Source organism: Syngnathoides biaculeatus, chromosome 4 (assembly GCF_019802595.1).
Source record: "Syngnathoides biaculeatus isolate LvHL_M chromosome 4, ASM1980259v1, whole genome shotgun sequence".
Lineage (NCBI taxonomy): Eukaryota > Metazoa > Chordata > Actinopteri > Syngnathiformes > Syngnathidae > Syngnathoides > Syngnathoides biaculeatus.
In genome coordinates this window covers 30,375,381-30,398,390 of record NC_084643.1, presented here as the reverse complement: position 1 = coordinate 30,398,390, position 23,010 = coordinate 30,375,381, and positions in this window count along the sequence as shown.

Below are 23,010 nucleotides of genomic sequence, written 5' to 3'. Positions count from 1 at the left end.
GCCAACGGTTCACGGCTCTGTGTTCACTAAATTAATGAACTAACGTGAACTGAAAGAGATCATTTGAGGTAACAGGATTGAGAATTCAAGTGACTTTCTTGGAAAAATATAGGCCTCTAAAGTCGTGCAAAATGTCTTCATGCTACATGTCAGTGGAATTCAACAGACATCACATCAGTCAAAATAAGGAATTGTTTTTAAATTGTTTCAGATTGAGAAATAAATGAGTCCATTCAGCATTGTTTACAGAAAAAAAATATTCAGTCACCAGGTAATTGCACCTCTTTACATCTTCTTTATATTCTTCCACACCAAATTCATTTAAGAATACTTTTACAGGCTTTGCTTGTGCACCGAGACTCATTTGTGCTGAAACAGCAAAGGGCCTCCGCAAAATGTTTTTTACAATGTTGTAAAATGGAATTGTTCTATATTTCTTGGAATTTTAAGGAGTGAAGATTTGGAAAGAACTAAAATAGATAATGTGCTTTACTCTGCACGTTAATTTCATTTTTGCAGGATTGTGCAAAAACCAGCACGAGCCAAAGAAAGAACCCATTAAATTGCAGGTTTCCCATTTGTTCAGTATGTCACCAAGGGATTCGTGGCAGGAAATGTTTGCACCTTTGACTTTACTTCAAGTGATGGTATTTTCAGAAAATGTGCGTCAACGTTTCTGTCAAATATCCATGAATCTTCTTAATTCATTCACTGCTACCCATTATTGAGGCAGGGATCCCCTTAGTACCAGCCATTTTAGAGACGATTTCAAAATATTGTGGTTTGGGATAATTTGCAATAAACCATCAAAGCTAAAAGTAGTATGTTTTGAAGACAAGGTTCGAGAGAGCATGTTTTAGAGACAAGGTTCGAGAGATCAGACATCGATGGTTTGGACATGTCCAGAGGCGAGAGAGTGAGTATATTGGTAGAAGGGTGCTGAGGATGAAGCTGCCAGGCAAAAGAGTGAGAGGAAGACCAAAGAAAAGGTTGATGGATGTTGTGAGGGAGGACATGAGGACAGTGGGTGTTAGAGAGGAGGATGCATGAGATAGCCTTAGATGGAAAAAGATGACATCCTGTGGCGACCCCTAATGGGACAAGCCGAAAGGAAAAGATCAAAGCTAAAAGTAGACCGGAAATCAGTTTGTTTCTAGTTTTTGTCGTAAAACATTTCACAACACAAAAAAAAAATGGTTTTCTAATCAAAATGCACAATCGACCTTGTTGCTAATATTTATACTCAAATTATAAAATAGTGGAAAAACAGACTGAGGGCAAAATAATTTATACAAAGATATACAAGCATTGAGTGACGCTGACTCACCACATGGTACTTGATTGGTTTTTTTCCTCGGTGCTGTCTAGTACAGTCTAGTACTTACTAGCGACACATACTGTTTGTAAAAAAAGACTACATGCACATACAGTATAAGAATGTCAGGTGCCTGAACCTGTCTGACTTCCAACACGTTGCCATTTCTCTCCTTCATAATGACAAACCAAGATTCACCCCTAATCTGTATCGTCACCTCCAAAGATGTCTTAGTGTCAAATCCAAAGCGACGCAATGGCGCTATCTACAGTACTGTTAATCATCACAGTGGTTTACAAACCTGAATTTCGCAATTCCTGCCCCCATGACTGAAAATGTGTACCGTGAGCAATGAAGCTTGAGCTTTTTAGTTCCATCTCAGTGTATGATGTCGTGTAATAGAGAGGCGATTGTTTTGTGTTGTGTTGAACCTTGCGCCTTACTTGTGATTTACGCTGCTCTAAATCCTACAATAGAACCGATTTCGTCAAAACAAACTGCGTCGCCAGATCACAAATAGTCTTCCCAAAAATGCTATCGCAAGCAGTTTTCAGCAAGGGGTAATTTCGAGTAAAAAGGAAAAAAAAAGAAGATCAATACAATGTGTGATGCATAGAGAGAATGTTTATGTGGCACAAGAAAAAACTCATCCGAGCCTCACACGTCCATGCCAGGAATGTTCATGAACTGAAGAATAGCGTGAAAACTGAGAGATTTCTTTTCATAAACACAGTTGTCATAATAATACAGCTAAATCACTTCAACATAATTTTAAAATCAACTTATGAGGTTAAAAATAAATTGATTTAGGATTATTTGAATTTTAAAAAATGCTTTGGAAGTGCAATGTTGACAAGGATGTTGTCTTTTTGCAACCTGTAAAAATACAAATTACCACCTTCCTGGCAACTATTTTATTGTTTTTCAAACTCTTTTTCAGTAAATCACAAAGGACTCTTTATTATAATTTCAGCACTTGTGAAGATTTTTGTGATTAATTAAAAAGCTGCATTTAGAAAAAAGAACTACTTTATGAGATGGATAAAGACATTAAAATCCTTCTGGAGGCTTATCAAAGCAAAGCAAATTTATTTATATCGCGCATTTCATACAAAAAAGAAGGGTTTTCAACCTGGATTTAAAAACATTGACACCTGGGGCTGACGTCACCTCTGTTGGCAACCTTTCACTTCTTTACTTTTACTTTTTTATCTCTTCATCAACACCTGAATTAGCCCAATGCTTTTCCTGCACTTAATATCAACAATAGTCCCAATTTGTTATAATTTACTATTTCAGACTTGCTAGTGTCGCTTTATATTTCATCACTGCTGACACTGACAGCAGTACAACTGGAACTGCCAACTTGCTATATTGTTAGTTACCCACATTTAGAGTCAATGTGAAAAAACTTGTAACCGTTGGGAATTTTGAAAAAACCTGCTTTCTTCTCACTTTTTCCTCTCCACAGCAATAACTTTACTTCAGTTTATTCACAACCCCGGAGACAGTTAAGTTTTTCCTGAATTGAATCTCCACATGTGCAGTCAAAAGATGGAATAGTCCATTGCATGAGAAGTGGTGGTTGGTACTCAACATGATCATGATAGACCATCCATTTTGAAAACTTGACTAATTTGTTTTCATGAGATGTTTAGGGGCATCTGGAAATTTGGGGACCCCAGGCACTTATCTCTACTGACCTCACAGTAAGTCCACCCTGGCCATTTTTGGACGCTAGTTACAGTCGAATCAAAATATTATGCGGCTCGTCTTAAACAATTTTTTGGCAAATAGTTTGCACTATAGTCCATAAAGCATTGCAGAGTATGTAATTCACGAATTGACTTTGGCGAACTCTTTTAACTGACGCACCTGATTTCTCCAAAAACTACTGGCTGCTGCCTGTGACCCCCAGGTTTGCTTTGACTGGGCCTTCCTCTACTGTTTCTTTTTCAAAATCCATCTTTAGTTTTGATCTTAAAACGTTCTAGCGTGCGCAAATTAAGTGCATACGACGCCGTACAATGAATAACAGCAGGCTTGAAATTCAGAAGAATAGCTGATGCTTTCCAGGAAGGTTAACTTTAAAAACCTCTGGCACCACACGTAGCGATGGGGGAACAGAAAATGATTGCCAGACTTTTGCACCCAATTAAAGGTATTAAAACAGAGAAAGAAAGAAAAACATAAAAATATTCACTGGGATAAGTAATTACTCTGCAATGTAGACTTGTTTTTCGGCCAGATCATGACTGTATTATCGTGCTCTCTGGAGCTTCTTTTGTTAGCTCTGATGCGGGCTTTTGTGTGGAATTCTAATATGAAAAAGCACACTGAGGAGGAGTCACACACAGAGGAGGAGGTGTTGGAGGGGGGGGGGGGGGGGAGTTAATACTACGGTATGTAACGCAAGCATCAATGGGCCAAGCCGGGAGACATGAGAGATGCAAACGGAGCAAAAAGATGTGACTAATCTCACATGTGTTTGGCACAACGGCAGCTGTGTGCCTGCTTACAGGTGGCCCTTTGGAGTTTACAAACATGCGCCATAAAGCTGCCATCAAGTGACTTTGCCCTGAGTCATCTTCACCCGCACACGGGCCCGCCCGTGCATGTGCAATTGTGCACCTGCAGCCAGTGTGCATGCAAACGTCAGTACAGTACAGCATTTAGTGTGCACAACTCCACCGGCACTGTTGTAAGTCAAATTTTTACCACTCCATACTGCCATTCATGTGAAATTTAAACTAACCGCTGTAATATTAATATGTTAATCTCTCTCTTTGGTAAAAATAAATACAGGGTGTTTTGCTGTGTTTTCCACAGCAACGACCTGGAAAAGGTGATGCTACTTTGCCGAGCGTATTTTTTTTTATGCCAACACATACAGTACCTACCTGTTTGAGTCCCAAAAATAACTTTGCTCGTACGGGCCACGGTGTAAAACGGCCACGCCAGTGCAAAGCCGCCGACAACATGATGGTTGTCAAGTCAGAAAGATCCCACCCCTCCTCATTCTTCCCATTTTTTCTCACTGTCATGTCCACAAACCCACGGCTGACAACGAGGCTCTCCAAAGTGGAGTTTGCGGACTATCTGTAAAGATGTATTTTTGGGTGTAGGAATAGCTAGCTAGCAAATTGCAGTGGATAACAGCTGATGTGAATGAACATGCCCAAGTTCTTACATAGCAGGGGAGGGGTAACTCTTCCCCGCAACGGAGTACAACATACGAGTCAGTCTATGCACATTTATAGAAGTTTTAGTCATGCAAATGTAATTTATTTGCTTGCATAAAAACAGTTGTTTGATACACCAGCATACAGGGACAAAAAAAATATTCCCCAATGGGTCAAGGTCCCTGCTATTGTATTAAAGCCATGCACTAAGTAGAGCTGCATTACATTTTTATTGAATGCAGAGATTATTATTAGACATTTCCCCAATCATATACTTGACTGGGTGCGTGTCCATGTACCCCAGACACACACTGATGTGCATGAAGACGTGACAGAGGGCCAGCCCCTTCAAAACGGCCTAATTTCAGCAGTAAGGTGTGTAAAGTTAACTTTAGTTTTTAAGCCCTGGGTTATTTTGGGCAAAGTATGTCACAGACGTTTTATTAAAATCATTTTCAATTGTGGAGGGAAATGCACAATATATCTCCTTTCAAGCTCCTCTTGATTTTAAGGAAGGGTGGCATTTCCAATGCAGGTGAAACTTTCCAGGTAACTGCTCTTCGAAAGCGCCACGTCAGACTCGTGCAACCGTTAGCTCAGTGAGTTTCCAAAGGTTCAACTCCGAAACTGTATTTTGCTTTTCTCAAACTCTTATCCACCCCCCCCCCCGACACACACACACACACACACACACACACACAAAAGTGCATTGGTCATGGTAAAGAAGAATTCTGAGATGATAACCAGAGTAGCAAAATCAGAAATAATCCAGATATTGGTTGGGGTGACATAAGAAAGAGTCCAGCTGTACAATGCAATGTGTTCAAATAAATTATTTACACAAATTTGTCCTGACAAATGCCACGTTGAACGAACAATTACTTTAACAGTACATGCTGTTCTCATGCTGGCAACAGGCATATTCTGTAGTAAACTTATTTATTGCAGCCATATTTATGATCATTCTGCAAACAGCCTCCTCTTCACTCTGTTATTTTTTTTTTTTTAAGTTCAAATTGTCGGTACAGTTGTTGAAGGTTTTAAGATGATGACAGCTTGAACCTTGAACAAATTAGTGGTAATTACATGACTTTCTGTGAGAAAAAAGTGCTTTGAGTAACTTCAACTATGAATAGTTATATAACTGTAGAAAGTCGGCAAAGTTCACCATCACCGCAATGAGATACTGTGCAGCGATAATGAGTGATGACAAATGGGGGCATCACAGATATCATATTGTCCTTGAGACATTAGATGGGCTTCAAACTTCAAACTTCATGCTGCATAGAGTATGATCGTCAAATTTTGGAGTTCCACTCTATGTCGTATGAAACAGACAACATTCAGATCTTATCTTGGAAACTTTGTAAAGCAAACAGCACAGTCCAATTTTGTGATCCAATATCTTGCACTGGCTCCTCCCACATTCTAAAAATATGCACATTATACCCACAATGTTCACGATTTTCCAGATGTGTCATGTTCAACCACATTGCTGTGTGCTGTGTGGCGGCCAGTAGGTTCAGTGAAGACTCTAAATCAGGGGTGTCAAACTCCTTTTTGTCATTTTGTCGAGTCATGATGACCCTAAGTGTGTGAAACCACAAAAATATAGAACCTCTCATCATATTTACATGAAATTTATGAACTACTTTTGGAATCAGAACTCAAGGGTAATGGGTTTTTGAACTCTGGTTGTTTGGTAACACAAACATGCTTGCAATATCTCAACATTATCCTTTATGATATCACAATTTGAAATTTTGGTACAGATTTGAACAAAAATGATGGAAGTTGATACACGTGATTTTCCTCTGCAGGCCACATAAAATCACACGGCGGGATGGACCTGGCCCCCGGGCCTTGAGTTTAACACCTGCGCTCTAAACTGTCTGTAACAGTTCAGGTTTTGCCCCCCCCCCCCCAAAGTCAGATGGGATAGTATCCTGCGTCCATCCTACCAAATAGTGCAGCCGCGAGTTCACTTAGCATGTCATGAAGAGACAGTCCAGGAATTGTTTGTGTGTAGAACACGGTGGGAAGGGCACGTCAACGAAAACAAAATGCGCCCTAGTCCTCCAAACACGCTGGTTATCATCCCAGATGGAACTTTGCTTCCCAGGACCGAAGCTGTTTACAAGCTCATGAATTTCTTAATGGAAAATATTCACCTCCAACAAAGTCACCACCAGTGTTGTTGGTTGTCTAACAGAGCACACAAAGCACACACGCCTCTTATTTTCCACATAAAACCCACGTCTCTAAAGATTATAGTTTTCACTTGCAACCCGTGGAATTGTGACACGTCCTTCATGGTCAAGGTGCAGTGGTGAAAAAAAAATTTGAAATAGAAAATCGAGTTTCATTTGTTGCCTTTTTTTTTAACCTGTATAACAATGCCAAGAGATAAATTCATTGGTAATCCTTTTATAAAACATGTTCTGGGCCTCAGAAAGAGACATAAACCATAACATACTGTATAAACATTTTTTTGCTTATTGGTTGTGCACTTGAATGAAATAATAATGATAATTACAAATATTTTTTTTTTTACCCTTTGAAGATTTATCACAATTATGTTTTGGCATGTGGCATCATTATGCAATATTTTGTCTTTGCTTTTTTTTCCAAGTCCCTGTAAAATGAAAAAAAAAATTGACACGCCACAGAGAACAGTAGTGTTAACAACTGTGCCAAATTTGAATGTTGTTAACAACCGTGCCAAATTTGACTGATGAAAAAATATTGGCAAGCGTATGCGATTGTCACGTCCCATCGGAACAAGAGTAGGACCCAAATGCAGGACTCGGAAGATGCAAGGTAGTTCAAGGAGACACGTTTATTATATGCAGAGGTAGGGGATCGAGCAGGCAGTCCGGTGCAGCAGCGGTAGTTGGGACGTCGGGCTAAGAGATCAGGTGAGCGGACAGGCAGGAGACGGTACACAGGAGAACAATCAAAGCAGGCAGAAGTAACGAAGGACTCAGGCTTACAAGGTTGGTCGGAGAACGGACGAAGGTCGGTACACACGGGTTCGATCAGGGATACCGGAGCACACGAACGGGACATGAAGATCAACGAACGGGCGCCGGCCAGTTGTCATCGCGGTCATATAAATCCACAGCATAATCAGGCTGCATGAGTTGCAGGTGTGCACCTCCCAATCAGCGCACCTGCGCGGGCACCCGCACAGCTCGTGCTGGAGCGGCAGGATCATGACAGTACCCCCCCTTCAAAGGCACGGCTTGAACGAAAAAACAGGCAATAATTAACACAGGCAGGGGTGGGCGGAAGGGGTGTCCGGAGGAGGCCACCTCGCCCCCCCGAACCCCAGTCTGGTGGCCATCCAGGCCACCAAACAAGGCGTCCGGGTGGACAGGTCAGGAGGACGACCCGGACGCCAAGCACCAGGGTCTCCAAGGGGCGATTCGGGCGTAAGACCTCTGTGAGGAACCAAACGGCGACGCAGGAACCAGAACGAGGCAGGCCACTGCTCCAGACGAGAACCTCCCACGCCGTGGTTGCAAGACGACCAGGGATTGGTCGCCACCGAGGCTTGGTCAGTAGGCAGCCGTGGATTGGTCACCAACGAGGCCAGGTCATGAAGTGGCTGGGACCCATCTGGAGTGAATAGGATGATGGAGAGAAGGACCAGAGCCATGACCGCCATCCCGAAGTTTCTCCAGCTCTAGGGTGGCTCCAAAGAACTCCCCAGCTCCTCCTGGACCTCAACATGAGAAGGCGGCGACACCATCGACTCCTCCTGGACAGCAACGTGAGAAGGTGGCGACACCATCGCCATCTCCTGGACAGCAACGTGAGAAGGCGGCGACACCATCGCCACCTCGTGGACAGCAACGTGAGAAGGCGGCGCCAGTACCACCTCCTCCTGGACAGGAACGTGAGAAGGCGGAGGCAGCATCACCAACTCCACCTCCTCCTGGACGGGAGCATGAGGCAGCTGGGGAACTGTCGCTACCTCCTGGACAGGAACGTGAGAAGGCAGCGTCAGTGTCACCACCTCCTGGACAGGAACGTATGGGCGTGCCCGTCGCCGGCAGAGCAGGAACGGGGAGCGTCCACGGGCCGGTCGCCACTGGCACTCCAGAGCACGGACGAGAAGCAGCTGTGGAGACGTCGCCACCTCCTGGACAGCAACGTGAAGCGGCATCGAGTCAGTCCCAACTGCCACGTGAGTTTGGAGTGCATCCGTTGAAACAGCAACGTGGGCGTGGCGCGGTGGCGAATCCGTTTCCAGGGCAACGTGAACGAGAGTCGGCAGAGAGTCAGTCGAAACTGACACGTGGGCGTGTCTCAGGAGCGGGTCAGTTCTAACTGTCGCGTGAACTCTGCTTGGAACAGCCAAAACCTCGACGTGGGAATGGCGAGGAGGCGGGTCAGTTTCCACAGCTACGTGCGCTTGGCTAGGTGGCGAGTCCGTTCCCACTGCGGCGTGCACTTGGCGAGGTGGCGGGTCGGTTTCCACGGCAACGTGAACGAGAGTAGGCAGAGAGTCAGTCGAAACTGACACGTGGGTGTGTCTCGGGAGCGGGTCAGTTCCAACTGCCACGTGAACCTGCATCAGCAGCGAGTCCGTCGCCGTTGCGACGTCAGCGTAGCTTGGCTGGTTCGCCAATCCTTGCCGGACCTGGGCCATGAGAGCCGTCAATTCCGCGCTCTGCCGCTCTATCTCCGCCCGCATTTCGCGGCGGAACGCCTTGTGATTTGGCGACTCCTCCTCCCTCTGGGCTGGAAGCTTCGCCACCAGCTGCGGGTCCGCCGGTTTCGCCGTTGCCGGCGAGGAGTGGGAGGACGATGTCTTAGTTGCCGCGCACCGAGGAGCGCCCGGACGGGGCGTCTCCTCTGGCCGCCACGCGGAGGTCCGGGGTAGATGGCCAAGCGGGTTCCCCCATACGGATTGGTGTACTTAAACCTACCGGGCGAAGACGTTCGGGTGCTGGAAACGCGGGGAGGTGAAACAAACTGACTGGGATGAAAGATCGGCCGAGCAGATTCATAATCAGAATAATCGGAGTCGTACTCCGGCAGCCGGTCATACAAATCACGGTCTTCCTCATATTCCGAAAAGTCGGAGTCCAGAAGAATATGAGGAGCCGGACGGGTCGTGTTCGGGACGTATTCATACCTCGCTGGCAGAGCGTAAGACGCGGAAGCGGAGGACATCAGGGAGCCTACCCGGATCGGACAGGCTTGGTCCTCCGGCAGACGGTCTACCTTGCGTCGGTCTCGGCGACGCCGGGTCTTTCCTGCTGGGTCCTGTGTTGGCCAGTTCGTTCTGTCATGTCCCATCGGAACGAGAGTAGGACCCAAATGCAGGACTCGGAAGATGCAAGGTAGTTCAAGGAGACACGTTTATTATATGCAGAGGAAGGGGATCGAGCAGGCAGTCCGGTGCAGCAGCGGTAGTTGGGGCGTCGGGCGAAGAGAGCAGATGAGCGGACAGGCCGGCTTACAAGGTTGGTCGGAGAACGGACGAAGGTCGGTACACATAGGTTCGATCAGGGATACCGGAGCACACGAACGAGACATGAAGATCAACGAACTGGCGCCGGCCAGTTGTCATCGCGGTCATATAAATCCACACCATAATCAGGCTGCATGAGGCGCAGGTGTGCACCTCCCAATCAGCGCACCTGCGCGGGCACCCGCACAGCTCGTGCTGGAGCGGCAGGATCATGACAGCGATGAGGCTTAAAATTTGTGAAAAGCCAAACGCTTGCAAACGTGAAAATGTGGACTGTACTTGCTGAATCCAGGGTGTGCTCAAATATATACTGGCAATCAAACACCACTTCAATGACCTTGAAATATGAATGCTACTTTATCTTGCAACTTTATTATACCTAAATATAATTACATGTTTGAACCACAAAAATACTGGCCACGTGCTGGCTGTCAGGTCGGACATTTTTTTCCCCCGCACTCGCTTGTTTGCATTCCCTTTGTGACATGCGCATACTCACAGCCAACAATATGCCGCTCTAAAGTGGCCCCCGCAAACCTGGTCCGTACACGCGCTGGACTTGAACAAAATACCGCCATCGTCTGCTGCCTTTCTCCAGGTTATGCACATCCATTCATAGCCAACAACGGGGCACTCCAAAGCAGCCGTGCCGACTGACTACTGTAACTCAAGGGAAGAACCATTTTTGGAGTTTAGGCCGAGGTGAATACTGCACATTGCAACCGTGCTAAATAGACGCTGATTTTCACAAAAGCGTTCATATTCTTATATACTGTAATGAAGTAGGGGTAGTAGAAGTAGTAGTACTAGACTCTAGTCACGCCCAAAATATCAGGATGACTGAAATGCTGAAAGACACTTTCATGCTTTACCTACACAATTGAGTATGTTCTCCTGATCCTCACCAGGGTCGCGGGCGTGCTCGGGTCTAACCCAGCTGACTTTGGGCGAGATGTGGGTTACACCCTGAACTGGTCACGTCCAAACCCAGGATTTAGTTCTCAGTTTTTACATGAGTTTTTGCCGATTATCCTCGAACATGTATACTCTATATTGAAATAACTCACTCCACATGGTCTTGAAAATAAAAGAAAAACAAAAGAAAATTGCAACTAGAGGTACGATGTAATCTCAGTTATCTCACTAACCCGTAGCGATTCCATTTATTATGGTATTAAAAACCAAGGGTGAGCAGTAAATTCCTTGGTGAACTCTCTTAAAGTTTCTTTATGATCTTTTCGCATGAAATTGTAATAAAAATCAAAAATCGTCAAGAAAGGTTACATGTTTACTCCATAAAAAAGAAGTCTTAATTGGCTACACTTTTATTGCAGCATAACAATGTGCCATAAGATCGTAGGATGAAAAGTTATCCAAAAGCGGGTGTGTAACCTTCCCCATTTGAAATGTTATGGATGAAAAAATGTTTAAATTCAGAAGTGAGTTGTAGACACAACGAATGGATCACGTTTGCATAGATGTCAAAATACAAAACTCAGGTTATCATTAGTATCTCCCCCACGACATCAAACACATAAAAATACAGTAATCGACTTATGTTTGAAGGAGTTGTATTTTCATTGACATTATAAGCATAATTTGACACTGCATAGAAATCACAAACACTGTGCTTTAAAAACTCCATAGAACCGTATTCTGGTTGTAGTTTGTAGCGATGTAAAACCGCACACTATCGTGCTTAGAAATGTTTCTAACATTTTGCCTGGATTTAGCTACAAAGCAAGGGAGGAAATATTAGAAGCTCTCTCAGTGTGATACAGCGTGTGTGACTACTGGAGGGATGCGAGGTTTGCAAGCATGCGTACTTTGGCCCATTTATGCACCACTTCATGTGCCGTCCGTAGCTGCAGTCCATTCAAGAGCCCCACAGTTTGCTGTGTGACAATGAAAATGTCCCAGTGAGCCTGGATTTGCGAGGAATGTTCACACAAGACAGGTTACAAGGACCCCTCTTGTTTCCGCTCGCTGTCCCGCTCGCTGCCAGCGTTGGATGTGATTTGCATTGTGACACTTGTACAAAGGGAGTGCACCAAAAGTGGCCTTTATTTTTTTTTTCGCCAGGCATGTGGGGGCAAAATACCACATAGTCCAGGCGAGTGAATGTGGAGGAGGAGTTGTAAAACTGGCAGGAATTTTCCCAAAACATGTCCTTCAAAGTGATTTAAAGATCATTTGAACACGTGCCGAAGCCTGATCACGCCCGTCTGCTTCATGTCTGACTGAAGCAATTGCCTAACAATACAGTTGACTAATCAGGACTGGGCAGGATTTACTTCCTCTTGGAAACACACCTGGCATCTCCGCTGAGTGGACAAAAACATAAAGTGATGAAATGAAAATGAGATTTTTAAATCACGAAAAGTTTCCAATTTTTACACAAAGTACCACCTAAAAAAAGCACCACCATCATGAATGAATGAGTATAGTAGGGTAGAAAGCCTCAGGGTTAATATTATTACTACCCACTGTAGCATTACGCAGTTTGAACATCTCCACTGTGCATAAATAGAAGAAAGACAACTTTATTTAAATAATCATTCACTGAAAAAGTATTGCACAAAAAGTCATACTGAAATGAGCTTTAAATACAAGCAATTCTGAAAGATAAAATGCAAATATATTGCACCAAAAAGTGAAATACAACCGAACTGCAGAGGATGTTCTCTCTAAGGAAGCACGGCCTGCCACGGGAACTGTTGAGACAGTTCTGCACAGCTGTCATTGAATCAATACTATGTACCCCTATCACAGTCCAGTTTGGTGCTGCTACAAAAAAAGGACAAACTCCAAGTGCAACTGAAAAGATTGTGGGTATCCCCTTATTGAGCCTTGAGGACTTGCCCGTTATCAGGCAAACTCCTCTCGGACCCTCCACATCCTGCTCACCGGCTCTCCCAACTCCTCCCCTCTGGTAGAAGCTACCAAACAATGCAAAGTAAAACTAGCAGATATGCCAACAGCTTCTTCCCTCTAGCAATTCATTTCTCAAACAGTTAATTACAATTCAATTGCCGCCATATTTTTGGTCTTGGGTTTGTTGTCACATTTCTTCTAGGAGGCCAATTTGTCAAGGGCACAAGGCACGGGGCTGGACCCAAATGCAGGACTCTCAGGAAGAGGCATAATGTTTGATGTGGTTTTATTTTGAAAACTGGTCGATTCCAAAAGGCAGTCCAAACCAAGGCAGAGTTACAGAGACGCTAGGCTAGGCAGTATCCAAAAGACATAAAGCAAGGTCCGATGACTGTGGGACAAACTAATGAGCATAATAGGATGTGATTAACAAAAGGGCACAGAATCGCTGTGACGAGGATAGCTCAACACGACACTTACTCTAAGTGGTGGAGAATCCAACTGGCAGTGAACGGAACACACTGACACAATGCAACGAACTGGCAACTGCCAGTGACAAACTCCAAACTTAAATACATAGTCTAATTAGAGTCCAAATGGAAAACCACTGTGACAGGTGACAGAGGTGACACCGCCCAGAGGCAGCCTGGCCACGCCCCTCTTGGCAGTGGCCAAGCCATGCTCATGATACAATTATTACTATATATCATACTTTACATGTCCCCTCACTGTAGTAGTCTCACCACGCTGCATCAGTTGCACATCTGTTGTCGACCAACGCTAGCTTCTCAATTGTAAGTAGTATCTGCACCACTTGCACAATCTACAGCATACATTCCTTGAAGTCTCAGCGCCCTTTTCGCAACGGTCACTGTACTGGACTACGTATTGCTCTATTAGTACCAAAAGTGTACCACCGTTGCTAGATTACTAGTAACTTTTTATTCCTCAGAGACTGTTGTCGCAATGTCTTTGTGTCTCGAAAGTATTCTCTACCAATTGACCGTTGCCATACGAGAGTGGCTTCAACTACCGGAGACAAATTCTTTGTGTGTTTTTTGACATCCCTGGTTAAAATGAAGATGATTTTGATTGTACTTGAGCAGTGATTCTTCTGTGTACCACTAGAGAGAGCCACCCCCACTAGTGGAACATGTACCACAATTTGAGAGTCACTGACAGTCCCTTTCTAAATTTTGTGTTAAAAAAAGAATTCATGTTTTAGGTCAGTGCAGCGGTTCTTACATGTGCCTCACAGTTCTGAGCATCGTGGGTACAAACGGAGTTTGCGTGTTCTCCCTCTGCTTGCGTGGGTTTCATCCAACTACACTAGCTTCCTCCTACGTTCCAAAACGGTCCAAACTGGGGTCGTTGAAGACCAAAATGTACATCGCTGTGTCGTTGAAGACTAAAATGTACATCGCTGTGAATGCAGCCTGTGATTGGCTTGAGACCAGTCTACGTCACCCCGCCTCTCAAAGAGGGGCTAGTTCAGAACTTACCCCCTGACAAAAGTGATATTGCCATCTTCTGGACTGGAATATTTACAATTCCAATTACATTATATGGCACTTTAGGAAAAGAGATTGGGGTTGTGGTTATGTAAGATTTTAAAAACAAAGAAATACAGTATTGATTTTTTTATTGTACATATTTCATCTATCAAACTCTTATTAATCTTTCCCACACAACTATAAAGCTCTCTCATTCACTTAGGAATGCTTCCTGTACTCTTGAACACATTTTGAACAGTTACATGCAATATTTAAATTGTGCTTTAATTAATTTTCATTCTGTTTTTCATAGAGACTAGAAAGTATTTATCAGTGCATTCTTTTCCATAGCGCTTATCCTTAGTAAAGTTGCAGGCATGCTGGAGCCTATCCGAGCTGAGGGGCGGGCGGGGTCCACCCTGACCTGGTTGCCAGCCGATGGCGGGACACGTGTTAACAAACCGGTATTCACACTCACATTCACAACTACGGTCAATTTCGAGTCCTCAATTAACCTACCATGCATGTTTTGGGAATGTGGGAGGAAACCGGAGTACAGTACCAGGAAAAACACAGTCGAGGTGTGACTTGAACTCGGGTCCTCAGAACTGTGAGACAGGAATGCTAGGCAATTGTCCACAGAGCCATCAAAGCATTTATTTCATGGGGGAACAAAACTAGAGTTTACACTCAAAATCCAGAAATACGGCCATGCATGATATAAATATGAAAAGAAAACTGCTAGGTGAACTGCGATACTGTGAAGGAACACTGCAAAGTGTTTTTACAAAAATAAAAAGAAAATTAACATACCCAAGCACACAAATCGGGATTCATCCCAATCTTATTGAGTCCACACTTGAAATCAGCCGGTCTAAAAGTATGCTTCATTCCCTCACATTAAAGAGTCACTGCTCAGGTACAGTGCACTTGTATTGAAGTATAAAGTTCAAATGTATTTACAGGGATCTTGTTTGAGCACAAAAAGGAGAAAAACAAGAGTTTTACGGTAGCGATGAACTATACCGAGCAATCACGTGCGAGTTCTGCCACACTTCAAACTAATCCAATCTGCATCGCAGGCGCTATGTGTACAATTTGAGCTAAAGATGGAGAACAATCACAAAATGAAGATTTGTACCAGAGTCGTTTTCGTTTCGACTTCTCAGTGGGAAGCTTGAATTAAAAGTGCATACAACATGTAAAATGCCACATTATCAACCAAAACAAAGGTTTTGAACAAACATAACCTCGAAAATGGCTCAGTTAAGATTGGGTCAATAAAAATGTGCAAAATTGTTTGAGACTTTTCTAAACATTGTAATGTGCACCGTTGATAAACAGTAGCTTTTAGCTGAATTATTATTTAAGTACAATTTTGAATGTACTATACTTGATGTTAAAAACTTGAAAATGTTGCAGTGGTTTACAATAACCTTAAATAAACCGTTTGAAATGAAACTTTAAATTTTGTGTGAATAATGTGGTCTACTATGGTGTTCTTTTTTAAAGTTGGATCTGATGGTGGCACTCGGATTTGGAAATATTTTTATAGGTGGTACTCGATGTAAACAGTATGAGCACCACCGCTGTAAAAGATAAACATGGAATGCTGGATATTAATAACACGTGCTTTATTTCTTCAATTAGGATTCACTCTGAACCAAATTGCACTGTGTGCCTTTATAACATCCCTGAGCTTCATCATATTCATAAATGCTTCCGGTGACAAGTGATGGAAGCAAAAATAACCTCGTCTTTGCCCCATCTGCTATTTGTGCATTAATTTAATTTCCTGCGAACAAGAGAAAGAGTGCCGTGGCCCCGGCCGAGCCTTGTTTGTACTCCGCCGGCTCGCACGCTTTTATTAAGTTCTTGATGGATTGGTGGAAAATACACGGCAACTTTGATGGCTACGCGGATGACCGTATGAGGAATATTTCCGCGACTGCCGCAAGCAGCTATTACTGTAGATGTGAGCCTATTAGCTAGCCGTACCATTTATATCAAAAAAGAAGAAAATGAAAAAGTGGAAATGATGAAAACAAATGCACTTTTAACATCAAATGTTTGCCAGAACATTGCTATTAACTAAAGGCCTAAACCTGGCTTCCATATTTAGTACATCAAGCACGATCTAATGTAAAACCATAAAAAAAGCTCTCTCGTGCAAAAATACCCTACACTATATTTATAATTGTGCAGTTGTATCATAAAAAGTGTATTTTGAGGGATGCCCGTTGGCACTGCGCAGCACAGAGCAGAACTCTGGCACTTTCCTGGTATGCAGTCCCTGGTAAATGTTATGCCACTAATGTTAGGGCAAGTGACTGCATGCATAAATGTGACATTAGCCAGTGGTGTAAATAATTGGGCCCAATTTGACCATTCACCCCCACGATCTGATTTTTCGGTGTCTCTCTAATATTATCATCAGCGAGGATCCTGTCGTGTGGTGGGTATTAAGATGGATTTTTTTTTTTTTTAAATCCTGGGAAAAGTGTCGGTGCTGACTACAGTAAACGTTAAACCTGTTCTTTATGTACAATTGTAAATCCTCATGTTTGCTCGACGCTGCGTTTGGTCACGTGATCGTGAAGTGACATTGAATATTAGCCGATTAGCTAGCAATCTGAAGATGGCTTTATCAAAGCGGAGTACCGACGCAGTCCCATAATTGGAGCAACCTTTACATTTTTCCCCTCCTTCTGATTCACGTTAGCAAAGACTCAATTCTTAGCTATCTCGCAAAGTGATGATCATGTGTTACATGGTGTGATAAAAGCGTTATTTCTTCTTTGATCTTCTTAAAAAAATGGTCAGGATGTGTATATCTGAATAGCAAATCGGTTGGAGTTTCACAATCACGAATGTTTAGATTCTCACAATTGGGAAAACTTCTTTCTTTTTTTACGACTTTTTCTTGTTTGCACAATGCTGCCACTCACAGGTCGCTACTGGCACTACAACATCCATCTGGTGCCAGGGAGGAGATTTTCGCTGGGGATATTTGATGTGTTGTACAGTGCAGTCTGGTTCACGAGTGAGAAGAATGGAGTGAAAGATGGACAGAGGGATTGATGCAGCATCTGCAGTGATGCGGACTTTGTATCGGTCCGTCGTAGCAAAGAGGGAGCTAAGTCGAAAGGCAAAGCTCTCAATTTACCAGTCGATCTACGTTAAAGATCAAGATCCCGGATACAAGCAGCCGAAATGAGTTTCCTCCGCAGGGTGTCCGGGATCTCCCTTAGAGACAGGGTGAGAAGCTCGGTCACCCGGGAGGGGCTCAGTGTCAAGCCGCTCCTCCTCCACATTGAGAGGAGCCAGATGAGGTGGCTGGGGAATTTAATCCGGATACCTACTGGACACCTCCCTGGTGAGGTGTTCTGGGCATGTCCCACTGGAAAGAGACCCCAGGTACGACCCAGAACACACTGGAGAGACCATGTCTCTCGGTTGGCCTGGGAATGCCTCGAGATCCCTCTGGAAGAGCTGGAAGAAGTGGCCGGGGAAAGGGAAGTCTGGGTGTCCTTGCTGAAGCTTCTTCCCCCGCAACTCGACCCGGAGAAGCGGTAGAAAATGGATGGATGAATGGATGGAAGGATGGATATTTGCTGTGTTGGTCATCTTGTGTACCTCACATTCTATAAGAGCAATATGAGCACTCTTGTTGATTTTTTTTTTGCTCATCATGTATGGGGTTTCTCACATTTTAAAAGTGATTAAGATTGATTCGTATGTGAAGCCCTTTAGAGAGTGAAATTGGCCTGCCAACGGAATGAAAAGCAAAATTATTCACGTCAGCACTGATTCTTTTTTAATTCATATAACCGTATGCTCTTTGTCAAAATAAAGTCAATGGTAAAAGGTGAGTACTGAGGGTGAATGGAATGACATGCATATTTAAAATAAATAAATAAAAGGACTGACTAGGTGAATCTCTGCAGAAGGTCACTTTGAATGAGAAATTCATGATACAAAAAAAAGGGGAGTGAAAACTGTTGATTGAAAATAACAGATGTTGCATCACTTTCCTTTGCCACGCAATATTTAGAGTCCAAGTCCAAGAAATTTATCTTGGACTGTGAATTAAGATTACATAACTCAGCCTGAAGAGGTTGACAAGTGGACTGAGGAGAAAAGTGGTGGGCTGGTTATGTGAAAGCACAGCCATGCTGCTACTGTTCAATATGATATATACACAGTATTCACCAACATTACTGATTGTAAAAATATATAAAACAGCATTCAACATCTTTACGTAAGTTGATTTATTACGTAACAAAGTGTATTCGGAAGTGTATTCTTAACTGTCATATTGGGGAGGCAGAATTTTCTGGGGCATAGTCACTTGTTCCTAAAACCAGTCAAATGAATTAGTATTGCAATTTTTCTTTGGCAACTTGGTGAGCGAGAAAGCAGAGAAATCAGCAGCATCACAGAACAGACAAATAAGGGACAAGGAGAAGCGGTTGCAACAACAACAGTAAATGTCCACCAATAGGACCATGAGGATTGTTTTGCAATGCATTCACTGTATATGCTTAAATAATAATAATAATCATCATTATATAGGATTTGCCTGGCAACCAGTTCAGGTTGTATCCCGCCTCCAACTCGATGATTGCTAGGCTAGGCTCCGGCACTCCTGTGACCCTTCTAGGGATAAGCAGCTAAAAAATGCATGGATGGAATTCATTTTATTTTTCAGAAACTTTCAAGCCACACAAGGTCACCGGAGAAAAAAGTTAAGTAATTTGGCAATTTAATACAAATGATAGAACACAGGTGTCAAACTCAAGGCATGGGGCCAGATCTGGCCCTCTGTGTGATTTTATGTGGCCCGCGGAGGCAAATCATTTATATCAACTTCCATTATTTTTTTGTTCAAATCTGTACCAAAATTTCAAATTGTCGTATAATAAATGATAACGTTGAGATATTACAAGCATTTTTGTGTTACCAAACAACAATAGTTGGAAAAACCCATTACCCTTGATTTCTGATTGCAAAACTAGCTCATAAATTTCATGATGAGGCGGTTAAAGATTTTTATTGTTTCACTGCCATTATGGCCCTTTGAGAGAAATCGCAAGTACATTGTGGCCCATGACAAAAATGAGTTTGACATCCCTGTGATAGAACATAAATTAAAAAGGAAAATGATGTGGGGACTATTAAATTGAACAGGCAGTCCGGAATAGGTGTGTCTTGAGTTTGAGGGTCAAGGAGTTAGTGTTTTGGAGGTCAGCTGGTAGTAAGTTCCAAAGGCAGGGGGAACAGAAGCTGCAGACTCTGCCCACTGTGGAGGACAGAGTCTTGAGTCAGGCAGAAAGGATGGTGGGCAGGATGAAGGACAAAGATCGGAGAGGGTACGGGAACGTGAAGAAAGTTAGCAAGATATGGCAGCGCAAGGTTATCGATGGCCTTGAAGGTCCAGATCAGTATTTTATAATGGATGGCGTAATGGACAGAGAGCCAGTGGGGTTGTTGCAGGGCTGGAGTGACGTGGTGAGTGAAGGGAGTCCTTGAGATAATATGGGTGGCAGAGTTCAGTAGTTTTTTTAGTCACTTGCGTGGGATATTCAAACAGGAGAGAGTCGCAATAATCAAAGTGTTAAGTGATGAGGCTACGAACGAGGACAGCAGCAGTGTGGGGGGGGGATGGACTGAGGGGATTCATGTTTTGTCAGTAAAAGTATGCAGACAGCCTGATGTTGTTTGTGTGTGCTTGAAAGCAGCACGTGCTCTCGAGGATGACACCCAGACTCTTGACCTGAACAGAAGGAAGAAACAGAGGAATTGTCAGGTGTAATGGAAAAAACTGCCAATTTTGGAAAGCATGCTCTTGGTACAGATGAGTAGAATTTCAGTTTTATTACTGTTGAGTTGAAGAAAATTGGACGAGAACCAGTATTTGAGTTCAGGGAAGCAGTCAGTCAGGGAGGAAGTTGGAAGACTGGCAGGGGGTTTGGTGGAGAGGTAGAGCCGGCTGTCATCAACATAACAGTGGAAGTGAAGGTTGAATTTATGGAAAATATTGCCAAGAGGTATGATGTAGGTGACAAAGAGGAGGGAGCCCAAGACAGAGCCCTGGGGGACACGAGAAGAAACGGGGGACAGATGGGTTTTGAATTACTTCATTTGAACAAAGGGGGTGTGGCCAGACAGGAAAGAAGTGAATCACTGGAGTGTGTGTACCGCCAATGTGGTTGGGTCTATTCAGGATGATGTTGTGGGAAATACTTTCAAAAGATCAAGAAAGGTGAGGACAGTCCAGACTCAACTGCCAGCAGGTAGTCGTTAGTGATCTTGATGAGTACGGTTTCGGTGCTATAGAGTGGGCGGAAGCCAGTCTGGAATCGTCCATAGAGGTTATTGTAAGGGAAGTGGGAACGGAGCTGGGAACCCACCGTCTTTTCCAAGATGTAATGTCACAGGAATGGGAAAATTGGGAGGATGAAATGATCTGAATTTAAACCACTTTTTTCAGTAGTGGGGTTAAAGCTGCATCTCGAGGGAAGAGTACTAGTAGGGAGAAACGAGTGGCTAGGATAAATGATAAGAGGGGCCAGGGACGCGGGGGGAGCGTTTACAAAAACAGTAGCAAAGGAAAGGCAAAGGGAGTGGACAGATAGGGCAAGGCAGGGGGCAGGCAGGGAGGAAGTCGATGGTGAATCCCATTGATTTTTGATATACTATACCAGTGGGTTTCAAACTTTTTGGCTCGCTTTTTTGGAGATTAACTTTTTCTGCACACCCTCCTCCGCTTGAAATGTTCTCAGGTGGTAAATTGAAAAAATGTTGCTAGCACTGAAAACTCTAAAAGCGGTGGCGTGATAGCGCTGAAAATTGGAACAAGGGGTTTGGGGGGGGGGGTGAAAAACCACTGTAGTATACTCTACAACACAGTGCAGAATGCTGTGTAGGACATGCCAAAATCACGTACATCCAATGGAAAAAAACGTAAAATGAAGGAAACGTTTAAGCGACTTATCGTTGTATTGGCAGATACGCAGATGTTTAGGCACGGTTAGAAATCGGAGTATGTGGCCAAAACTCACGCAAGAACAGGGAGAACACGCAAACTCCACACGGGCGAGACCGGAATTGAACCTCCAAAACCGTGAGGCGGATGTGCTAACCGTCAGCCACCGTGCCGCCATATGTTTCATTATTCTATTACATTTTTATGATGACTGAGTGATTCTTATGCGGACACCAGAGCCACTTTGTAGGGGTATTGACCCGTCCGTGTTGCTTTTAAGATCACAATAAAAAGTCAATCATTTACTGTATATTGAGCCATATGCGTGTCATAAAAATTGCTGGGAAATGAGTGCATCTCGTTAGGAAAGACACACGTAATCCACAACAGGAATCGGTCAAGGTTTTCCTCACAGGATATGCAGAAGCATCACCCTTTTGTGCAAGATCCATCTCGATGGCCGTCTTCCTCGTCTGCGTGTCACATTTTGCTGATTTCGCCAAAATGCTACATTCTGCCTGAGGGCCTGAGCCTCCCTCCACATGGCGGATCAGCTTTCTAGCCGCTCCCATGGGAGGTGTGACAGCGAGGCGACGGACAGCCGGGATCCCACAGACGGTTCAGAGGGTTCCTGGGCCCAGGTATGCTTCCAGGCCCCAGCCCATCATCCTATCCAGAACTCTGCACTGCCATCGTGCTTTCATTAGGCTTATTTATTCGCTGTTTTCCACTGCCGGGTATCTCGCCCATCTGTGCTCAACTCCTATGGTTAAAGCTCTGTAGGATGCATCATTTTTTTAAATCACAATGTGTACGTGCTATTGTTATGAACATAAAACCGCAAAGCTCCTGTTCAGACCCAGTTAGTAAAAAGGTGCGCAGTACATAAAACACTTAACAACACAAGTGTGTGAGAGATTTATAAGTGTTAAAACGTGCATCTGAGGCATATTTAAACCTTGACAGTGACTCAGGCTGGATGATGTAATACAGTTACAAAGTTTTTCTTCACTTTCCGACAAAATTTGAAATTCAGCCTAACTCTGAAAGGTTTCGGGAAAATAAGATGCAAAGTGCAAAATCCCCACTCAACACTCATGCTGGTGGACAAGACTCCATTTTACAGTAAATGAATATTTCACTTTTTGTTCCATTTGGAACTAAAATGTAATGCGATGACGACTAACTTTGGTCCAATATTTGACAGTGACGTTTTATATCACCATACGGATATTTTGCACCAAGCCTAATTTTCAAGTAAAATAGTGGCTCATAAGATTTTTTTTTTTTTTTTTGCAACAATACCCTGCTGATGACATTGCCCTCACCTTATCCGCCATGTTGGCGGAACACAATCCATTTAGGATGGAATAGTGTTTAATATCCATCCATCAATCTTTCTACAATGTCTTATGAAAGTATAGTGAGAAGAAGCTACGGTATAATGCAAAACAAAATGCAAGTTGGTGGACAAAATTCCAATTTAAATCTCGTATCTCAATGTCGCTGTACAATCCTAATCTTTAAGTACGAGGCAACATGTGACAAAGAACAGAAAACCGAGAGCCGCTGCTCTCCTCACGCAAGACGGATAGACGCCAATCAAACATTGGCCAAATGCCTTATGGGGGCCGAAACGAAGGCTAGCACCATGCAGCTCATAACAGATGAAA